The sequence below is a fragment of the Triticum aestivum genome, chromosome 3A (assembly GCF_018294505.1).
Source record: "Triticum aestivum cultivar Chinese Spring chromosome 3A, IWGSC CS RefSeq v2.1, whole genome shotgun sequence".
NCBI lineage: Eukaryota > Viridiplantae > Streptophyta > Magnoliopsida > Poales > Poaceae > Triticum > Triticum aestivum.
The window spans coordinates 595,475,802-595,499,541 of NC_057800.1; the positions used below are offsets into that span (position 1 = coordinate 595,475,802).

The following is a 23,740-nucleotide window of genomic DNA, read 5'->3' on the forward strand; positions in this document are numbered from 1 at the left end:
ACTATTCTGAATGAGAAGAATTTTGCTTATGTGGAGAGTAATAAAATTTCTATGCTCGTAGATCATGAAAAGAATGCTTTAGATGCTAGTTATATTGTTGAATTCATTCATGATGTTACTGAAAATTATTATGAGGGAGGAATATATGCTTGTAGGAATTGCAATAATATCAAGTTTTCTCTCTATGTGCTTAAAATTTTGAATTATGCTTGTTTTACCTTCGTATGCTAGTTGATTATTGTTCCCACAAGTTGTTTGCTCACAAAATCCCTATGCATAGGAAGTGGGTTAGACTTAAATATGCTAGTCATATTCTTCAAGATGCTCTATTTATATTTCAATTCTTATCTTTTATGTGAGCATCATTGAAATCATCATGCCTAGCTAGGGGCGTTAAACGATAGCGCTTGTTGGGAGGCAACCCAATTTTATTTTTGTTCTTTGCTTTTTGCTCCTGTTTAGTAATAACTAATTCATCTAGACTCTGTTTAGATGTGGTTTTATGTTTTAATTTGTGTTTGTGCCAAGTAGAACCTTTGGGAGGACTTGGGGAAAGTCTTGTTGATCTTGCTGTAAAAAGACAGAAACTTTAGCGCTCACGAGAATTGCTGCCATTTTTTATTGGAGAGTTCTATTTAGTTAATTCTTTTTGAAGATGGTTAATAGATAAATTAATCACGTCCAGAAATTTATTTTGGAATTTTTCGGGTTCCAGAAGTTTGCGTTAGTTACATATTACTATAGACTATTCTGTTTTTGACAGATTCTGTTTTTTACGTGTTGTTTACTTATTTTGATGAATCTATGGCTAGTAAAAAAGTTTATAAACCATAAATAAGTTGAAATACATTAGTTTTAACACCAATATAAATAAATAATGAGTTTATTAAAGTACCTTGAAGTGGTGTTTTGTTTTCTTTCGCTAACGGAGCTCACGAGTTTTCTGTTAAGTTTTGTGTTGTGAAGTTTTCAAGTTTTGGGTAAAGATTCGATGGACTATGGAATAAGGAGTGGCAAGAGCCTAACCTTGTAGATGCCCAAGGCACCCCAAGGTAATATTCAAGGACAACCAAGAGCCTAAGATTGGGGATGCCCCAGAAGGCATCCCCTCTTTCGTCTTCGTTCATCGGTAACTTTACTTGGAGCTATATTTTTATTCACCACATGACATGTGTTTTTCTTGGAGCGTCATTTTATTTCATTTTGTTTTCCTTGCTGTTTGAATAAAATTCCAAGATCTGAAATTATTAAATATTAGAGAGTCTTCATATAGTTGCATAATTGTTCGACTACTCATTGATCTTCACTTATATCTTTCAGAGTAGTTTGTCATTTGCTCTAGTGCTTCACTTATATCCTTTTAGAGCACGGTGGTGGTTTTACTTTATAGAAATAGATGAACTCTCATGCTTCACTTATATTATTTTGAGAGTCTTTAGAACAGCATGGTAGTTTGCTTTGGTTATGAAACTAGTCCTAATATGATGGGCATCCAAGAGGGATATAATAAAAACTTTCATATGAAGTGCATTGAATACTAAGAGAAGTTTGATACTTGATAATTGTTTTGAGATGTGGAGATGGTGATATTAGAGTCATGCTAGTTGAGTAGTTGTAAATTTTGATAAATACTTGTGTTGAAGTTTGTGATTTCCGTAGCATGCACGTATGGTGAACCGTTATGTGATGAAGTCAGAGCATGATTTATTTATTGATCGTCTTCCTTATGAGTGGCGGTCGGGGACGAGCGATGGTCTTTTCCTACCAATCTATCCCCTAGGAGCATGCGCATTGTACTTCGTTCCGATAACTAATAGATTTTTGCAATAAGTATATGAGTTCTTTATGACTAATGTTGAGTCCATGGATTATACGCACTCTCGCCCTTCCACCATTGCTAGCCTCTTTAGTACCGCGCAACTTTCGCCGGTGCCATAAACCCACCATATGCCTTCCTCAAAACAGCCACCATACCTACATATTATGGCATTTCCATAGCCATTCCGAGATATATTGCCATGCAACTTTCCACCGTTCCGTTTATTATGACACGTATCATCATTGTCATATTGCTTTGCATGATCATGTAGTTGACATCGTATTTGTGGCAAAGCCACCATTCATAATTTTTCATACATGTCACTCTTGATTCATCGCAATCCCGGTACACCGCTGGAGGCATTCATATAGAGTCATATCTTGTTCTAAGTATCGAGTTGTAATTCTTGAGTTGTAAGTAAATAAAAGTGTGATGATCATCATTATTAGAGCATTGTCCCAGTGAGGAAAGGATGATGGAGACTATGATTCCCCCCCCCCCCCCAAGTCGGGATGAGACTCCGGAATAAAAAAGAGGCCATAAAAAAGAGAAAAGGCCCAAATAAAAAAATAAAAAAGTGGCCATAAAAAAGAGAAAAGGCGCAAATAAAAAAATAAAAAGATGAGAGAAAAAGAGAGAAGGGGCAATGCTACTATCCTTTTACCACACTTGTGCTTCAAAGTAGCACCATGATCATCATGATAGAGAGTCTCCTATGTTGTCACTTTCATATACTAGTGGGAATTTTACATTATAGAACTTGGCTTGTATATTCCAATGATGGGCCTCCTCAAGTGCCCTAGGTCTTCGTGAGCAAGCAAGTTGGATGCACACCCACTAGTTTCTTTTGTTGAGCTTTCATACACTTATAGCTCTAGTGCATCAGTTGCATGGCAATCCCTACTCACTCACATTGATATCTATTGATGGGCATCTCCATAGCCCGTTGATATGCCTAGTTGATGTGAGACTATCTTCTCCTTTTTGTCTTCTCCACAACCACCATTCTATTCCATCTATAGTGCTATGTCCATGGCTCACGCTCATGTATTGCATGAATATTGAAAAAGTTTGAGAACATCAAAAGTATGAAACAATTGCTTGGCTTGTCATCGGGGTTGTGCATGATTTAAATATTTTGTGTGGTGAAGATAGAGCATAGCCAGACTATATGATTTTGTAGGGATAGCTTTCTTTGGCCATGTTATTTTGATAAGACATGATTGCTTTGTTAGTATGCTTGAAGTATTATAATTTTTATGTCAATATTAAACTTTTGTCTTGAATCTTATGGATCTGAATATTCTTGCTACAATAAAGAGAAATACATGATAAATATGTTAGGTAGCATTCCACATCAAAATTTCTGTTTTTATCATTTACCTACTCGAGGACGAGCAGTAATTAAGCTTGGGGATGCTGATACGTCTCCAACGTATCTATAATTTTTGATTGTTCCATGCTATTATATTATCAACTTTGCGTGTTTATGGGCTTTATTATACACTTTATATTATTTTTGGGACTAACCTATTAAACTAGAGCCCAGTGCCAATTTCTGTTTTTTCCTTGTTTTAGAGTATCGCAGAAAAGGAAAATCAAACGGAGTCCAATTGACCTGAAACTTCACGGAACTTATTTTTGGAAGGAAAGCAACCCGGGAGACTTGGAGTCCACGTAAGGGAAGCAACGAGGAGGCCACGAGGCAGGGGGCGCGCCCACCCCCCTGGGCGCGCCCTCCACCCTCGTGGGCCCCTCGTGGCTCCCCTAACGTACTTCTCCCGCCTATATATCTCCATATACCCTAAAAACATCCAGGAGCACAAGAGGTCGGGAGTTCCGCCGCCAGAAGCCTCCATAGCCACCGAAAACCAATCTAGACCCGTTCCGGCACCCTGCGGGAGGGGGGAATCCCTCTCCGGTGGCCATCTTCATCATCCCGGTGCTCTACATGATGAGGAGGGAGTAGTTCTCCCTCGGGGCTGAGGGTATGTACCAGTAGCTATGTGTTTGATCTCTCTCTCTCTCTCTCTCGTGTTCTTGAGGTGATACGATCTTGATGTATCACGAGCTTTGCTATTATATTTGGATCCTATGATGTTTCTTCCCCTCTCTACTCTCTTGTAATGGATTGAGTTTCCCCTTTGAAGTTATCTTATCGGATTGAGTCTTTAAAGATTTGAGAACACCTGATGTATGTCTTGTCGTGCGTATATGTGGTGACAATGGGATACCACGTGATTCACTTGATGTATGTTTTGGTGATCAACTTGTGGGTTCCGCCCATGAACCTATGCATAGGGGTTGGCACACGTTTTCGTCGTGATTCTCCGGTAGAAACTTTGGGGCACTCTTTGAGGTCCTATGTGTTGGTTGAATAGATGAATCTGAGATTGTGTGATGCATATCGTATAATCATACCCACGGATACTTGAGGTGACATTGGAGTATCTAGGTGACATTAGGGTTTTGGTTGATTTGTGTCTTAAGGTGTTATTCTAGTACGAACTCTAGGGCTGTTTGTGACACTTATAGGAATAGCCCAACGGATTGATTGGAAAGAATAACTTTGAGGTGGTTTCGTACCCTACTATAGTCTCTTCGTTTGTTCTCCGCTATTAGTGACTTTGGAGTGACTCTTTGTTGCATGTTGAGGGATAGTTATATGATCCAATTATGTTATTATTGTTGAGAGAACTTGCACTAGTGAAAGTATGAACCCTAGGCCTTGTTTCCTAGCATTGCAATACCGTTTACGCTCACTTTTATCATTAGTTACCTTGCTGTTTTTATATTTTTCAGATTACAAAAACATATATCTACTATCCATATACCACTTGTATCACCATCTCTTCGCCGAACTAGTGCATCTATACAATTTACCATTGTATTGGGTGTGTTGGGGACACAAGAGACTCTTTGTTATTTGGTTGCATGGTTGCTTGAGAGAGACCATCTTCATCCTACGCCTCCTATGGATTGATAAACCTTAGGTCATCCACTTGAGGGAAATTTGCTAATGTCCTACAAACCTCTGCACTTGGAGGCCCAACAACGTCTACAAGAAAAAGGTTGTGTAGTAGACGTCAGTCCTCTTGGACCATAGTGGCCAAAGCATACCGAGCAGGGTTCTACTGGCCGCGTGCAAATGAGATGGCTAAAGATATAGTCAACAAGTGTGAAGGTTGTCAGTTCTATTTGAACATGTCTCACAAGCCTGCATCTACTTTGAAGACTATTCCACTCGTCTGGCCGTTTGCAGTTTGGGGGTTGGACATGGTTGGACCTTTCAAAACCGACGGAAGTGGTTTCACTCATTTGCTCATGGTAGTCGACAAATTCACCAATGGATCAAAGCCATGCCTATCAAGAATCTTGATTCAAGCACTGCCATCAGTTTCATCAGAGAGTTGATATTCCGATATGGAGTCCCTCACAACATTATCACAGATAATGGCTCCAACTTTGATTCTAAGGAGTTCAGAATGTTTTGTGCTTCCCAAGGCACTCGAGTCGATTACGCATCTGTTGCGCACCCGCAGTCGAATGGGCAAGCAGAAAGGGAGAATGGTTTGATCCTTCAAGGGCTGAAACCCCGATTGATGCACGATCTCAAGCATGCTGCTGGAGCTTGGGTGACTGAATTGCCATCTGTCCTATGGGTACCGAGAACAACTCCCAACTGGTCGACTGACCGAACTCCTTTCTTCATCGTGTATGGTGCTGAAGCTATACTTCCGAGTGACTTGCTGCACAACGCCCCCCCCCCTCAAGTGGAACTCTTCTCAGAAGCTGAAGTTGAACATGCACGCCAAGGTGGAGTTGATCTCCTAGAGGAAGAATGAGAGACGGCTTTAATCCGGTCGACCATCTATCAACAAGACCAGCGCCAATTCCATGCCCGAAATGTCAGAGGTCGAGCATTTCAAGAAGGAGACCTTGTGCTCCTAGTGCACCAGAAACAACCTCACAAGCTCGCTCCAGCTTGGGAAGGCCCCTTCATCATCACCAATGTGCTCCACAACAGGGCGTATCACCTCTACAACGTAGCCAAGAAAGAAGACGAGCCACGCTCGTGGAATGCGGAGTTGCTCCACCGCTTTTATACCTAAACACTCGGATTGACGAGTTGTAATAAGAATCCTTCAGTTTTCTTATCAAAGACAAGATTTTTGCAGTATCTTAATGATTGTTACTCTTTAAGCATATGTGTTCAAATCCCCCGTGGGTGGCTTAGCCGCGAACCCGATTCGCCTAAGTTTCAAAAACACTCCGAGTGAAGAGCAACCCTCTCACTCGGGGGCTTAGCTGCGAACCTGATTCGCCTAAGTTTCAAAAACTACTTCGAGTGGAGAGCAATCCTCCCACTCGGGGGCTTAGCTGCGAACCTGGTTCGCCTAAGCTTCAAAAACTACTCCGAGTGGAGAGCAATCCTCCCACTCGGGGGCTTAGCTGCGAACCTGATTCGCCTAAGCTTCAAAAACTACTCCGAGTGGAGAGTAATCCTCCCACTCGGGGGCTTAGCTACGACCCCGCACTCGCCTAAGTTACAAAACTACTCCGAGTGGAGAGCAATCCTCCCACTCGGGGGCTTAGTTGCGACCCCGAACTCGCCTAAGTTACAAAACTACTTCGAGTGGAGAGCAATCCTCCCACTCGGGGATTTAGCTGTGACCCCGAACTCGCCTAAGTTACAGAACTACTCCGAGTAGAGAGCAATCCTCCCACTCGGGGGCTTAGCTGCGACCCCGAACTCGCCTAAGTTACAAAACTACTCCGAGTGGAGAGCAATCCTCCCACTCGGGGGTTTAGCTGCGACCCCGCACTCGCATAAGTTACGAAACTACTCCGAGTGGAGAGCAATCCTACCACTCGGGGGCTTAGCTACGACCCCACACTTTCCTAAGTTACAAAACTACTCCGAGTGGAGAGCAATCCTCCCACTCAAGGGCTTAGCTGCGACCCCGCACTCGCCTAAGTTACAAAACTACTCCGAGTGGAGAGAAATTCTCCCACTCGGGGACTTACCTGCGACCCCGTACTCGCCTAAGTTACAAAACCGCTCCGAGTGGAGAGCAATCCTCCCACTCGAGGGCTTAGCTACGACCCCGAACTCGCCTAAGTTACAAAACTACTCCAAGTGGAGAGAAATCCTCCCACTCGGGGGCTTAGCTGCGACCCCTCTCTCGCCCAAGTTACAAAACTACCCCGAGTGGAGAGAAATCCTCCCACTCGGGGACTTATCTGCGACCCCGTACTCGCCTAAGTTACAAAACTACTCCGAGTGGAGAGCAATCCTCTCACTCGGGGGCTTAGCAGTGACCCCGTACTCGCCTAAGTTACAAAACTACTCTGAGTGGAGAGCAATCCTCCCACTCGGAGACTTGGTTTCACTCGGAGCTGTGCCACAAATACAACGTATGGCTGCTCTCGGATCCGCGCCACAAATACAACGTATACTGGCTGCTCTCGGAGCTGCGCCACAAGTACAACGTCTAGTTGCACTCAGAGCTATGCCACAAATGCAATGACTGGCTACTCTCAGAGCTACGTCACAAGTACAACGTCTAGTTGTACTCGGAGCTGCGCCACAAGTACAACGTCAACTCCGAGTGGGGAGCAACCCATCCACTCAGAGTTTTAGTTATTATTCCCAATTCGCTCAAAGTCAAGAAAGTCAAAGGTGGTAAAGACAAAGCAACTGCATTCAGAAGAAAAAATCAAGTTCGGATAAAATCCATGAAAGTTTAGAACCACCGGCAGAAGTACTCGAGCATCAAGCCCGAAAGAGTTTTAATGATTACAAAATCACTCGGCATCCCGAGGCAAATTAAATCAAGTTATCAAGTTTTTCACTCGGCAGGAGGAGGGATAGCTGGCTCGACGAACTCATCCAGGTCGATTCCATCTGCGATGCGAGTAGCAGCCTCGATGAAGGACTCCATAAAGGACTGGAATTGAAGCTTCTTGGTATTGGCGACCTTGAGAGCCGCCAGCTTCTCTTCTCTAACTTCTTTGTAATGAACATGGACTAGAGACAGAGCCACGTCAGCACCGCAGCGAGCAGAGGACTTCTTCCACGCCTGCACTCGACCAGGGATTTCATTAAGTCGAGCCATCAGAGACTTGAGGTCATTCTGGAACGTCACACCTAGCCAGAGCATCTGTGACACCGCCACTTTCAGTCGAGCAAGGTAGTTCATAACACCAGCAAGGCAAGATTCCAGTCGCAGCACGTTCATCACGGCTTCGTCCTTGACAAGGGAGTTGATGGGGTCCAGATTCATCTCAATCCACCCAGTCTCTTCCTTGAAGTTTTGAAAGAGTTCTACATGCACAGAAAAATAATGAGTCGACCGTCGTATGATGAGTCGGTGATTGCAAAATAGTCGGATAAGGGAAAATACCTTTGAGCATGAGGAACATCTTCTTGGCAAGGCCTCCCAGATAAGTCTCCAGTTCATCCCTCCTCCGAGTGAGATCTTCGACTTTGTCGGTCAAGGCCACCTTGTCCTTCTTCAGCTGCACAACTTCTTTGTTCGCTTCGTCTACGGCAGTCTTTAGCTTGGCGTTTCCTTCTTTTAACTTGTCGACTGAAGCCAGCTTCTTGTCAGCAAGTTTAGTTTTCTCCCGCACCGTCTTCTGTGCTGCTGCCAGGTCAAGGTCCTTCTGCTTCAGATCCTGCTTCATTTTGTCTAAAGAAATAACATTCCTCGGACGAGCTTGGAGTTGACGATTTTCACTACGCACATCTGTTCGAGTGGAGTCACTCGGTTTAAAGGTTGAAAAGAAAGGATGGCAAGGCTAATAGTCGACAGAATTGTTACCTCCCATGATGGCTGCTTCGTCTTGGGCCTTCTTCAAATTTTCCTTGGCCAGTTCAAGATCAAGGTTGAGCTGAATTTATTTCTTCTCCAATTCAGCGAACTGGGCCCCGAGCTCACAAGATTTCTGTAGTCAACAGATAAGACACGTCAGTCGACAGAAACAAAGATCGATTGCTTCCGAGCGATAAGATACAAGTTCAAGTTACTATGAAAAAAAAGAGTTCTAAGACTACCGCCAAATCAAACATTCAACAGTAGTCTCGGGGACTACACCCAATGGGTGTACTTGGCGTGCCCCCACTGGTTTGACTTCCCACTCAACATGGTTCGTCCAGTCTGAGTGGAAGGAGTAAAACGACAACAACATTTGCGCTCAGACCACCACCGACTGCCCACCGTCGACCGTGGCCTCGGGGACTACACCCAATGGGTGCACTTAGCGTGCCCCCACTGGCTCGGAGTTCACTCGACGAGATCCATTCAAAGACGAGTGAATATACTACAAACAAACAAGTTCTAAGACTCCCGTGGCAAAAGAACACTTTGGAAAGACCCCCGCCGAATCAAACATTCGACGGAGGTCTTGGGGACTACACCTAGTGGGTGCACTCGGCGTGCCCCCACTGGTTCAAGAGTTCACTCGACAAAGATTGGGTGATTCAACTGAAAAAGCTACAAGGCGAAAGAAGACACCCAGTGGGTGCACAGATGCAAGTTCATGATAGATGCACATAAGGTTTGAAAATGCTCATCCACGGACATCTTACGAATAATAAAGCAGCAGTTTTCAAGTACCATATCCTAACAAAGCAAAGATCAAGCTAAAAGACCAGTCGGAAATCAACTCACCTGGACGTTGGTTTGAAGGGCAGAGCTGGCATCATAGGCAACCTTGCTTGCCTCATGCACCACCTTCATTTGCTCCATCATAAGGCCTGCCTGGTGTATAGGTTCCTTGGCAGCGCTTACTTGGTCCTCTGGGATGTGATGGGTAACAAAGAGTGGAGTTGGTGGAACAGATGAGGCAGCCAGGGGATCTGAAGCGTGGAGTCGCATAGACGGAGCAGGGACTTGAGCAGTCGACGCTGAAGGACGATCAGTCGATAGAGGATCAACGAATGAAAGTATGAAACAGAAGCCCGAACTGGATCCCCGGATTGCTGGATGACCGGTTCTGGTGCTGGAGCCGACTGAGACACTTTGCTGGCAGGCACCCTCCTGCTCGAAGTCCTGCCCTTTCTTCTTGTGTTCCTCTGAGGCACGTCTTCATGGTCGTCGTCGTCTGGAAGTTCAATAACATTCAATGGCGCTGCAAAACACTCGACCGTTAGAGTTCAGTCGACCATAGAACAATTGACAAAGTGAGGGCAAGGCTGTGGAGTTGTACCTGCCCGTGAAGTGGCCGCATCTGCAGTCTCCTCGTCGTCTTGCTCCTTGTCAACATTCATGGACGTCCCAGAGGTAACCACACTAATAGTTCCAAAATCTCACTCGGTCAAGCAAGCAGATGAGTCGACAGAAGCATAGAAGGTAAAGAGGGGAAGCAAAACACTTACGCAGAGGTGACAGGAACATCCACCTTGATCTTGGGCAAGGCCTTCCGAGGCTTCGATGGGGCGACCTTGGGCTGCTTAGCGGCTTTTCAGACGGTTTCGGGGACGAAGTCCGAGTGCGCTTTTGCACTTGTACGTTTGAAGGAGCTGCCTTGCCGCCCCCACCTGCGGGCTCTTGGGACTGTTTGGATCGATGTTCTGAGCGGGGCGGCGAGTCGACCTCCTCACTGTCGTCTGAGACATCGCTGTCATCGTCATTGTCATTTGCTCTCCTCTCCTTGAAACTGCTCTCCGTTTGGCATCGAATACATCTTGGTGTAGATCTAAAAGGCGCAAGTCAACAAATATCAGTCAGATTCAAGAGCAACTGCGAGTCAAAGAAAGAAAATACTCGGCATTTTGAGCTTTACCTCTTCCGGCTCGTGCTCAACATCAAATGGCAAGACCCTCCTGGACCCCCTGGGGTTGTCCTTGTTCCTAGTTATGCTTCGCGGCCACTAAGCCATTGTCTCCTCGGTGATCTCCTCTGGGTGGACCCGAGCGGTGTCATCAGCGCCTGAATACATCCACATCGGGTGGTCGCGTGCTTGGAGAGGCTGGATACGTCGACTGAGGAACACTTCCAGCAAGTCCATGCCAGTCACCCCCTCCCGGACTAATCTAACAACCTGGTCTACTAAATGTGAAACCTCGCCTTTCTCCTCTTGAGTCACGGTCAACGAAGAAGGTTGGCGGGGTCGATCCATGGTGAAAGGGGGAAGACCGGTCGACTGACCCGGAGTCAGGACGTCCTTGCAATAAAACCAGGTCGACTGCCACCTGCAGACTGACTCGGGAAGGTTTATGGAATGAAAGGTGCTTCTACCCCTAGTCAGAATCCCCAAACCCCCACACATTTGGGTCACATGTGTCTTCTCATCAGTCAGATTTGCTTTCTTCATTGTTTGAGAATGGCAAGTGAAGGTATGCTTGAAGAGACCCCAGTGCGGTTGGCAGCCCAAGAAACTTTTGCACAAAGAAATGTATGCAGCAAGATAGGTGAAGGTGTTTGGGGGAAAATGGTGGATCTGAGCACCAAAGAAGTTCAAGAAACCACGGAAAAAAGGATGCGGAGGCAGAGAGAAACCACGGTCGACATGGGTTGCAAGGAGGACGCACTCACCCTCATGCGGCTGAGGTTTGGTCTCGTTCCCGGGCAGCCTCCAGGACCCGTGAGCAATCAAGCCCGTGCCGGCTAGATCCTCCAAGTCTTCTTTCTGGATCGTGGATCGAATCCAGTCTCCCTGGATCCAACCAGGCGGCAAACCGGACCTCGACGACGACCCCCGAGTCATCTTCTTGCCCTTCACCATCGCTGCCGCCTTCTTCGAGCGCTCCAGGACCATCGTCTTGCCCTTCCCCATGGCGGCAGAGTGCACGCAGGCCGAGCAGAAGTGGCGAGAGCAGAGGAAAATGCGGCGGAGGAACAGAGAAGGAAGAGATCGATTGAGGCGCACTGTGCATCATCTCGACTCAGATGCTATTTATGAGGCCACTTCCTAGTGGCTGACGTGTGGGCCCGAGTAATCTAATCATATCTCGCAACAGTCGCTCGCCCGATACGTGGAGAAAAAGGCGGCACAGATATCGAGGTGCCCCTGTCTATCCACTCCGATAACTACGACACGCTCCGTCCCGCGCGCTTCTCCAAAATTTCGAATCCCGTGAGATCCAGGAACCACAGAGCAACCAATCACGCCAGGATTTCACGCCACAATAACACTCGAAGACCATCAGCGTAACTCACTGGACGACCTATGAATTGATTAAGGCGACTAAAACGAAGTTGAAGCTTCAAGCGGGATTTGCGGATTCCAGTGAATGCCTCCGAAGCATGGAATCAGGTCGGAATCAACTTCAACTCTTTCTTCACTCGGACCTCAATCCATTCGCGAGCTAAGGACGATGACATGTACCTAGGGTAGGGTCATAGGCCTGATCTAGATGCCCTACCCAAGGCCACTGCCCTAGAGTCAAAGACACTCAAAGTACAACGGAAGATAGCGACTGAAAACGCCTTGGAGTGCAATCCACTCGACGAGTTACCCACTCGGATATCCCAATTCCATGCGACCATGATAGAGTTAGTCGACCACACGAAGAACCACTCGGAGAACAGAAGGTCTAAAGCCACTCAGGACGGCAACGGTCAGGCATTCACTCCGTAGTGTTAAAGGCCATTTATATCTCTTTATAGCTAGCGTTACCAGTAACGCCTTGTCTTAATGTACATTGAACCCTGCATAACTGAGGGCTGGAGGGGTCCGGCGCACTCTATATAAGTCACCTCCCTCCTCAGGTACAAGGGTTCGCACCCCTGTAACTCTCACGCATAATTCAGTTGACCAAATCTCCGGACACCGAGACGTAGGGCTATTACTTCCTCCGAGAAGGGCCTGAACTCATATATCTTGCGTTCACAACCTCACCGTAGCTAGGATCTTGCCTCTTCCTACGTACCCCCATCCTTACTGTCAGACTTACTCCCATGATAGTACCCCTTTGGAGGGCACCCAACTGCACTTTAGGCGGGCTGGGGGCACGCCACTTGGTGCGCCCAGCCGTCCCACCTATCGCGCGTTGGGCGCACCCTACTGGCGCTATTTTTTTCTTCTCTTTTCTACATGCATTTTTGAATTATTTTTGTTTTAGGATTATGCTTTTTTCTAAGTTTCTCTACGTTTGGTCAAAATTAACCTCGAAAAACGTATTAAGCCCTATATAGATGGAAGGAGGGAATACGTTTTTTTTCAGGTGAAGCACAACTAAGCACGACTTGTGCATTCAAAAAATGGAAAAGCCACAGTTGTGCTTCTGCGAGAAGCAAAACTCTGCTTCATGGAAAGGAAAAGCACAGTTGTGCATCCCTAAAAAAGCACACCCATGCTAACCGTGCTTCCAACAATAAAGTGAATAGGCACAACTATATTTTTGGTTTTTTTTCCTGTTTTTGATATTTTTTCCAGTTTCATTTTCTTTTTGTGTTTTTTCCATTTTTTCATGAAACTGAAAAACCAAATATTAATATTCAAAATATGAAATCAATATAATTAGAGGCATCATGAATTTAATTTTCATATAGTACAATTTAGTATTGTATATGTTGACTTTTTTATATAAATACAATAAGATTTTATGAAATTTAACTCGGACAATTCTTATATGCAAAGTAAAATAGACCGGATGAAGGATCCTTTAATTAGTAATTTTGATTGACATATGCGCAAAATAGGTGGGACTGTCTAGACGGTCCCGCCCTAATCTCACACTTCCAGTAGCCTGATCGGGACAACCTACATGGTTGTTGTGTGAATGTGCTAAATTGTTTTCGAGAATTTTTTGAACATTTTAAAAGTGTAATATAAGTTCAGTGCACCGGTAGCACCACAAGCTCTGACGCATCAGATATTTTCTCGTTTGGACCATAGCCTGGCCTGATAAATTATTAAATGGATCATAAAGTGATCAAGTCTGGTATGGAACGGCTGGTTAGCATTGGAATTGATGATTGATGCCTAGGCTATTGCGCATGTGCGCCAGGCTACCCATTTCATACGCATACGTCTGACCCAGGCTAAGTAATATGCCTTGATTTACAGCCCAGGCTAAGCAACGTATGCAGGAACTAATCCAGGCTAGCATACGTTTCTTCAGCACATCAACAAAACACAGTTCAGGTACTTTCCAGGGAGGCTTCAGGTCATGCATTTTTCAGTCAGGACTTGATCCAAACACGCTCTAATTCCTTGGGGGAGGTTTCCCTGGAAGCACTCCCAGTTATTGTCGTCCTTTTCTGTTTGTGCTTTATTTTTCTTTCATGATTTTTTCCATTTTTAATTCATGAACACTTTTTTGAGTCATGAACCTTTATTGGAATACATGAAGATGTTTTGAAATACTTAAAAGAATAATGATATTTTAAATAGTAAATAATTGAAAAATTGTGATTATTTTCTGAATTCACACACAGTTTTTGAATAATTTTATGTTTTGTGAAGTTTTCTTAAAACTTATGCTTTTCTGTAACCCATAAACATTTTTAATAAGAATATTTTTAATGGTTTATATTTTTTTGGCATATATTTATACACAGAGTATTTTCAATATTTTCCACCATAAAACTGACAGGGAAACCAACAGAACATGCAACTAACAAGTGTGGCATACAGTGGGAAACCGAACTGGAAATCCCCTGACGCCTGAAATGGACGGCCCACAATCGGGCAGAGTGAAGGTGTTTTATGAGCATTTTTCAAAAATAACATGAACAAATTTTTATACGTGTAAATAATGTTTTCAGTGTGAAGGTGTTTGTTCTTGTAAGGTACAGACATTAGCACAATTTGTGGAAATTAATTTTATAGTGTACAAGCTTCTATTGCAATGTCTTAAACATCTGTTTCAAATGTTTGAACATTTTTAAACATGACGAAAAAAAATCTATTGATACAGCTTTTTACAAATTACCCAAGCAAAAGGTTTACATTTCACTAATATTTTTAATTCCATTTTTTAAAATTTAGTAAAGTAATTTTTGAAAAAAAATGTGAAGGTACTAGAAAATATAAGCGCAAAAAGGAAAACAAAAGGGGAAAAGCTTCTCCTTCTGTAAAGTACTATAAGAGTGCTAAGATTACTACTTTGCTGATCTAAACACTAGTATATTTCTTTATGGAGAGAGAGTAACTAATTGTGTATGTACATATTTTTTTTGAGTGATAATCCAAGCTTTATTAACGATCAAAGACCACAGTTTGTGGTATATATCTTGGATTATGGGGATTGCCTAGCCACACATGGCGTCCAAGGCCTAAAGAGAGTGCATGTTTCGCTAAGCTATGTGCCTCCATATTAGAGTTTCGGGCTTTCAAACATGAAATTACACATAAAATGACGAGCTCTACTTCGAATCTCCTTGATGACAGTGCCATATTTTCCACTGTTTCCTGAAATTATGTCGCCCACCACCTGTCTTGAATCAGATGAGATGACCATATGCGCCCGCAATGTTACCGCTATCTTGATGAACTCTGAACTTGGCAAGGTTTTCATCAAAGAAAAAAGCCAGCACTTGGCATTGGGGTCCGAAGAAGCTAATAAGCTGTTTGCCAGCTCTTCGTCCGCAAGCGCCCATGTACATCTTGCGACCGTACACTCTAAGAGCGAGTGTCTCCAGGAATCTGGTCCCCCACATAGCACACACGAACTTGACGTTGACATCTGCCTATGGGCTCGTACATCCTCTGTCGGGATGGAATGTTTTTATAGGCGCCATAGAAACATCTTTATTTTCCCTGGGACTTGGATATTCCACATACGTTTCCAAGCTCCTTCTTCTCTGTTCGAGCTCGATGACCCAGCTGTACCCTCTAGCCAAGCCTCCCTTCTTCTTCTAGTGGACATAGCAGTGTGTAGTAGATGTGTGTCGCACTGGGCCTAGACCATTACGGAGCACGTTGGATGTGATGCGAATTTGTTTTCTCATAATAAACCAGGTGTTCGTCTCTTTTCAATATTGTGATGCTTTCTAAAGTTTTGTGAGTTTGCCTAAAAAAAAGACAAACGCTATGTTTTTCCCTCGCCGAGTAGTACTGTGCGTGCAAGGACTACATCCCGCTTAAAGCGAGTATCATCATTCTGTTGCTTGTGGGCTAGCCTATTGTTGTCTCTTTGTTGTTGTTGTATCAATTGGTCCAGATGCTCGCTTGTTTCTTCTTTCATTTTTTTCTTTCCCTTTTTCTTTTCTGCTCTTTCTCGATTTTCCCTCTTTCTTAATACATTTTTTATTTTTACTTTTTGCATACACATTGTACATTTTTATACATCAGAAACATTTTTATGTACATGTTAAATTTTTTAAACATGATTAATACTTTATTAAACATGTACTCCCTCTGTAAACAAATATAAAAGCGTTTAGATCACTAATTCAGCGATATAAATGCTATCATATTTCTTCACGGAGGGAGTATTTTTTATGTCTAGTTTTTGTATGAACAAGTATACATTTTTTTGTACATATTAAGAACATTTTTCATGTACACATTTAATATTTTGTAAATACATTATTAACAATTTTCATGTCCACTTTTTGCGTACATATTGTACATTTGTTTATAGATCAGGAACATTTTTAGGTAAATGTTACATTTTTAAATACAGGATTAACATTCTAGTAAACATATATTTTATTTCTATTTTTTTGTATAAAGTATTGTATATTTTTTGTATACCTCGGTATTGTATGTTTAACATAGTGTTTTTTATTTCTACTTTTTGCATACACTTTGTACATTTTTTAATTCATTTTTATGTCTACTTTTTTGCATACAAATTGTACATATTTTTAATTCGTGTTTATGTCTACTTTTTGAAAAGTTGTGCACAATTTTCAGAAAAAAATGAAAATTTGAAATAGATGTTAGGGAATTTAAATACCGAAATTAAAAGGGAACATCGAGAAAGAAAAAAAATGGAGACATAGAAAAAAGAAAAAAGAAAAAACTTAGAGAGAAAAAAATACTGATCTGAGAAGGTCTTATAACTTCCCCAAAACTGTAGGGAGTCTCTTAAAAATATTCTATAATGTATAAAGTGGTTCAGCCCAGAAAAAGAGGACTTGACATGGGTGTACGCGTTTAGTGTTTATTTAGCGACCTAGTGGAAGCAACTAATTAAGGGTTACCTCTTTGGTGGGCACCCAGCCCGCACTTTAGGCGGGCTAGGGGCACGCCATTTGGTGCGCCCAGCCATCCCACGTATCGCGCATTGGGCGCACCCTACTGGCGCTATTTTTTTCTTCTCTTTTTTACATGCATTTTTTGATTATTTTTGTTTTAGGATTATGCACTTTTTTTCTAAGTTTCTCTCATGATTTTTTGTACGTATTTTTTTCAGGTGAAGCACAACTAAGCACACTTGTGCATTCAAAAAATGGGAAAGGCACATTTTTGCTTTTGCGAGAAGCTAAACTGTGCTCCATGTAAAGGAAAAGCACAGTTGTGCATCCCTAAAAAAAGCACAACCCATGCTAACCATGCTTCCGAAAATAAAGTGAAAAGGCACAACTATGCTTTTGGTTTTTTCTGGGTTTTTTTCTTCTGTTTTTGATATTTTTTCCAGTTTCATTTTCTTTTTGTGTTTTTTCATGAAACTGAAATACTGAATATGAACATTCACAATATGAAATCAATATAATTAGAGGCATCATGAATTTAATTTTCATATAGTACAACTTTAGTATTGTATATGTTGATTTTTTTTATATAAATACAAGAAGACCTTATGAAATTTGAGTTCGGACAATTCTTATATGCAAAGTACTCCTAAAATAGACCGGACGGAGGATCCTTTAATTAGTAATCCCTCCGTCCCATAATATAAGAACGTTTTTGGCACTAGTGTAGTGTAAAAAATGTTCTTATATTATGAGATGAAGGGAGTAATTTTGATTGACATATGCGCTAAATAGGTGGGACTGACTAGATGGTCCCGCCCTAATCTCACACTCCCAGTAGCCTGATCGGGCTGGAATAAGCTTGCGAAGCCCCATAAGTTGCAACCAGCAAAAGCCCACTTGCTCATCTCCCTCTTTTCTGAAATCAAAAGCCCTTCTCCTTCCTTTCTTCCTCATTTTATTTTTGCTCCTAAAAAACAATTACCTTCGATCCATAAATAGTGTCGTGGTTTGAACTGTTTTGAACTATCCCCAATTCAAAAGTACTTATTTCGGATGGGAGGGAGTGCCTATTTTTTAGGGCCCTTCTTTCTCATTTTTGCGTTCCAAATGTAGCGACCGCCACAACCTAAAAAAAAAAACACTAGCGACGGGCCCGGGCTCCTTTGCTGTCGTCATTCACCACTCCATTTCGTCTTCCCGCCTACATATACATGGTTATCAGAACATACTATATAAGAGCATCTCCAATAAATGGTCCATATGTACAAATACTTAACTTTTGGATCATCTAAAATAAAAAACGCTGCTTCAACAGACGGTCTATATGTAAAAAAAAAATTGGACCGCGGCCTCCTCTTGATGTAAAATACAACACCTCGCGGTGCAAATGTACATCACGAGATGCATCTGGTACAAAACCAGCCGCCGCCCGCGAACGCCCAACCACCACTTTATTTCCTTTCCCGCACGCCCCCGTCCGCCCGCCCGAAGAACAGCCGGCCGGAATCCGCAGCCGCGACCGCCCAAAACCTCACCGTCGGCGCCGCCACCATCCCACATCCCCGCCGCCGCCCTCCGCCACCGTCGCCTCCCCGCCGCCGCCCGGACGCCGCCGAATCGGGTGGCGGCCGGCGCGGGATTCGGCCCCTCCGGCGGTCCGGCTGCCACGGTAGACCTCTGCCAGGTCTTATAGGCTGCCGCCGACCTCCTCCCGTCGGCCGTGAGCCTGTCCACGGCCGTTGCGCCGGCCGCACGACTGCCGCACCAAGCCCTTCGCCCGGCTGCCGAACTAGTCTTCGCCGCCCGCCGAGCTTCTCTTGGTCGGCCTCCTACCTCATTTCTTATCACTGTCGCCGTCCGAAGCCGACCGTAGCAGCCAATCCAACCGGCGGCCATCTTTTTTCACCGCGCGCACAAGGTGTTTGACGGAATTCCCCAAGGTTGTGGACCATGAATTTGGACCGTCTATTGGAGTTGCTTTTTTGAACCATGAATTTGGACTATTTGTTGGAGTTGGCCTTTTTTCGGAGCTCCAAAACGTATTTTTTGACGGTCCAAAATTTACATCTCCGATCTTGGACCGTCAAAATTTGAACAATCTATTGGAGATGCTCTAAGTAGATCTAGATGTAGCTGATATGTCAATCTACAAAAACTAGCAGTATGTGAATCCCGTTGCTATACCACCCAGACTGACGTGTTGATACGACCTGTATCGAGGCCGAAGTCCTACACATCAACAATAAATTTCTCGCGAGATCGATCGCCCCAGTCCCTAAGCTGGAGCAGTAGGATCATGGCTAGTCGAAGCAGCTACTTAGTCATGGGCAGCCTGTAAGCCTGTTTCTACCAGCGATTTCAGTCCGTGCATGCGTGGGTAGTACCATGTCATGCCCCGGCCCGGATAGGCCGCGACTGCAATGATTCAGAATCTATCGGTCGCTCCAAGCAAGCAAAAAATCGTGCTGCTGCCATGCCATAGCGCCATGCCGCTATGTGCAGTAGATCTCACGCCAGCGACGCCAGCAGTTCGCACAATTATTTGGAGCAATGATGATTAGCAGCCTAGCTTGACGCGCCCTGAGCTGAGCTAACCAGGCAGCTAGCAGGCCGGTGAATGGTCATGCTCAGCCACAACGATCATGAGCTGGGTCGCTGGAATATACGGACCTGTTCCGTGCGTGGTCTTGGCGATCGCGAACCACGTTTGGTACGGCAGGAATCTTCAGGGCCTTTGAGCAATGTGCACCGGCCGGCCGGCTGTCGATCTGAACACGAGCTGCCTCTCGGGCATCCGAGCTCGGTGCACGTGCGCCGTGCCCACGCAAAATCGTCGCCCGCTTTGTTCTAGAGTAGATCTCGCTTGACATGAAAATATCGGCTGGGTCCGGCAATGAATGCGCTGTTTCCCCGCAAAAAAATAAAATAAAAATGAATGTGCTGCTGAACAAACGTCGTACTATACGCGGTACGTACGTGCGCACGCACGGGTTTGTACGCTTATGCCATTGGCTAACCTCGACTCGTGGGTAAAGAGCTAGCCGGGTTTGTGCGTAGGACGTACGTACGTACGTACGCTCCTACCATGCACCCACGTAGTACGTACGCTCGCACTGTTGAAAGCACGTGGCCCGGGGCTTAGCGGCCAGTAGGCGGTCGAAACGGAACGAATCGGCCGAAAGCAGACGAGATGCGCTCCCGATCCCACCCGACTGCCCAGCCCGAGGCACAGTAGGCGGGCCGGTCGCTGGCTAGCGTCTGATGGACGGGACGCGGCTTGGAGGTTCCGTCGCTTCTCATTCGGCGATGGATCGTCGTCGTGGCCACACCGGTCCAGTCCGTACGCCGTCCCTTCTCCTCGTGTTCGGAGCTTCGCAGCTGGAGGGGACGGGTCGAGCGCCGCAGGGCAAAGGTACGCGGACGTCGGAGCTGGATCGGGAGCTGTCACCGCGCGCGCGGGGGCAAAAATCATATATTTGATCTCAGGGCGAAATCAAATCACAAAATGATCTGCTCTTGAAAAAATTTCACTCTGCTGACCCTTTCGTGTGGCGCCCGACAGCTAGGCGCCACACACCACTATGCAGCGCCTCTGCCTTAGGCGTCGCACCTCCTGCCAGCGTGGCAGCCCTGGTTGGGTTGCGGCCTCACAGACAGCAGTGCAGCGCCCAAGGGATAGGCGCCACACTGTGTAATGTGCAGCGCCTATGGCTTGGGCGCTGCACATTGACTTAAGCCGCATCGGGCCAGCCCCTCCCAACAGTTCTTCCCCCTCTGAGCAGTTGCTCTGTTTACAGAGAGCGGCGGCAGCGGCGCTCCCTTCGAATCCCTCCACACCCCTCTCAGATCTGAAGTTTTGAGGTCCGGATTCGATCTCCAATCCCTCCTACTAGGTAAACTCCTCCGTTCCCTTTCTTTTTCTCCGTAAATGCGTTGCAATTTTAGGAATTTGCCCAAGATTAGGTGGAACCTTTGATTTGCTTGGTTTGGATCTTTGTTTGCCCAAGATTAGGTGGAACCTTTGACCCCCCCCCCCCCCACACACACACACTATATGATTCTTGTTAGTGAAACCTAGATTGTAATTTTTTTAGATATATATGAGATGCCTAGTTTTGTAGATAATTATGAGATGTTGAGTGTTGTAGCTATATGTGAGATGTTGAATTTTTTTAGATATATATTAAATGTTGAGTTTATTTGAAATATGAGATATTGATTTACTTGAACACATATGACATACTAGATATATATGAGAATTTACAATCATTTATTCATTGTGTGAGAAGGAGATGTTGAGATTCTTGTAGATGAATACATATGAGATGTTTAGATGAACACATATGAAATGTTGAGTGTTTACCGATATTTGAGATGAACTCATATATGTTTATTGTTTGAACTTTGTAAGGATGGTTTGGCTTCTCGACGATGTCTACGACACGAAACACCGGGCCTACATGATGCGCGAGAAGGAGATGGTAATAACGAGTAATCTAAATATTTTGCCTTAAGTTGAAATTTACATGCCCTAAGATTTGTCATTACTTGTTTATTGCAGAAGCTTGAACCTTTGAAGATTCGGTATCACGGGGTCTCTGGTCCTGCCATGCCTTACGATGAGCGGTACACACCGTACATCAAGCAGGCAGGACTACTCCCGTGGATTCAGTTGGTCAGCCGGTCCACGCCGAATCTGAACGCTCCACTGGTGTCCGTTCTTGCTGATCGGTGGAGGCCGGAGACGCATACTTTCCATCTTCGGACTGGGAGATGACCGTGATGCTCGAGGATGTCTCGTGATCACCGGTCTTGCTATCGACGGGATGCCTCTCTATATGAGCACCGATTCTGATGGGTGGCGCGAGCAGATGACTGCTCTTATCGGTATGGCTCCTACCGAGGCTGAGGCTGATGTAGAGGAGGGAGAAGAGAAGAAGAAGAAGGAAAGGAAAGCATCCGGAGCTGCTTTCAAGTGGATTCAAACTCACTTTGCGACGTGCCCTCCGGATGCCACTGATGACGTGATCCAGACACATGCTCGTGTCTACATGTGGTATGTTGTGTCGAGGACTTTGTTTCCTGACTCCACTGGCAAGAACGCTCCATGGATGTGGCTGAAGGCGTTGACCGTCTTCGATAGCAAATGGAGCTGGGGTTCAGCGACTCTTGCCTACTTGTACCGACAGGTAGTTGGTCTGTTTTGTGATCAACTCATTTCTTCATTAGCAATGCAAGCTTGCTGTCAAGTTAACATTGTTTTTCTTTCATATGCAGCTGGACGATGCGTGTTGCAGGATCACAGATAGTGCAGGCATTGGTGGTAATATGCTTCTACTTTCTGTATGGAGCTGGGAGCGTCTGCCTGTTGGACGCCCGAAGAGCATCAGGTTTAATCCTTGGTATGAAGATGAAGATGACGAATTACGGCGCCCCACTTGGGCTTACAAGTGGGATGTGGTTTCTGAGATGACGAACGATGTCAATCTCATGTACCAGAAGTACGTTGCCGAGTTGGACACGATTACGCCTGAGCAGGTAACGAGGTCATTACTTCAGTCATTTCTCATGTTTGCCTAAAAAAATTCACCAATTTTGCATTGTTGCCCTATTTCATAGGTGGAATGGCAGCCATATGGCACCGATGACAGACTTGGGTACACCCCGGAGTTTACCATCAACTCGATGTGCTTGCGGGATAGGGATCTCTGGCGTATGCGGTGCCCACTGATATGCAACTGGGCTGTTGAGTTTCATTTGCCACATCGCGTGTCTCGTCAGTTCGGTCTGTTCCAGCCTCACCCGCCGGAATGGGTGGATACGGACAAAGCACTTCATAGGTAAGACAGCATGAACCATATTGACTAAGCATCGTCACTCCTTGATTTTGCTAATGTTTGGTTTTGTACCATGCAGGTTGGACAGGAGAAGGCAACGAAAGATAAAGGACTGGGACAAGCATCATGCTTCATATGTTACCCGCTTCCAGCTTTATGTGGAGGAAGCTCGTAGCAGTGCACGCGCCAAGCTTCGTGAGCATTGTCCACTTGCTTTTGATAACTACATACGATGGCTTCTTGAAAATACTCGAGTTGAGATATGCCCGCCTGCATATAATGAGGATATTCTTGAAGAACCCGTAAACTTTGAGGATCTATCAAAGGGGAAGTACAACAGAGATGTCAGGGTAGGGCACGGAGTCCCTGCTGTTCTGGTGATTAACTATGTGGTAAAGTGTTTCTTCTTTACTTTCCCGTTGGCCGTATTACACATGTTTGAATGGCTAACGTGTTCATTCTTTCTCATCCGCAGCGCACCGAGATCAAGAAAGCAGCTGATGAGAGCCAGTCTATTCTGGAGGAAACACTGGTTGGAAAAGGCAATGATGATGGTCCACTATGAGCATTCCTCAAGGTACAAATCGCATTCACTATGAGAGGTAGTCTATGTTGCGGAGTTTCACATCTTCCACACTTGTTCATGTTATAGCGTCAGGGCAGGAAGTTAAGGCGGTTATCGAATCTTCTCGGTTGCCGTGATCCCGAAATTGATGAACCATCTGCCTCTAGGTCTGGTACACCATCAGACCCCTCATCTCACCATCAGAGGGACGATGTGAGTTCCTCATATGCTTATTAGGATGATGAGGGTGCGGTCACCCAAGAGGTATGACTAATCCTTTAGATGTGATTCTCACTTGATTACGACGTCGGTCTTCACCATATTGTTTGATTGTGTGATAGGGCGATGAGCTTGATGATGACATGACTTTGGCGGACGCTCAACTTCGGTCCCCATATGTGTTCAAGCCTAGGCAGCCCAG

General features: G+C 44.9%; 1 long non-coding RNA gene across 1 annotated transcript; it reads left to right on the top strand.

The window, feature by feature from the left end:
* Nucleotides 1–22,950: 22,950 nt before the first annotated feature.
* Nucleotides 22,951–23,510, top strand: LOC123058733 (uncharacterized). The gene is made up of 3 exons (XR_006427290.1): nt 22,951–23,146; nt 23,230–23,331; nt 23,407–23,510. It is a non-coding gene; the product is annotated as an uncharacterized lncRNA (long non-coding RNA).
* Nucleotides 23,511–23,740: the final 230 nt, after the last annotated feature.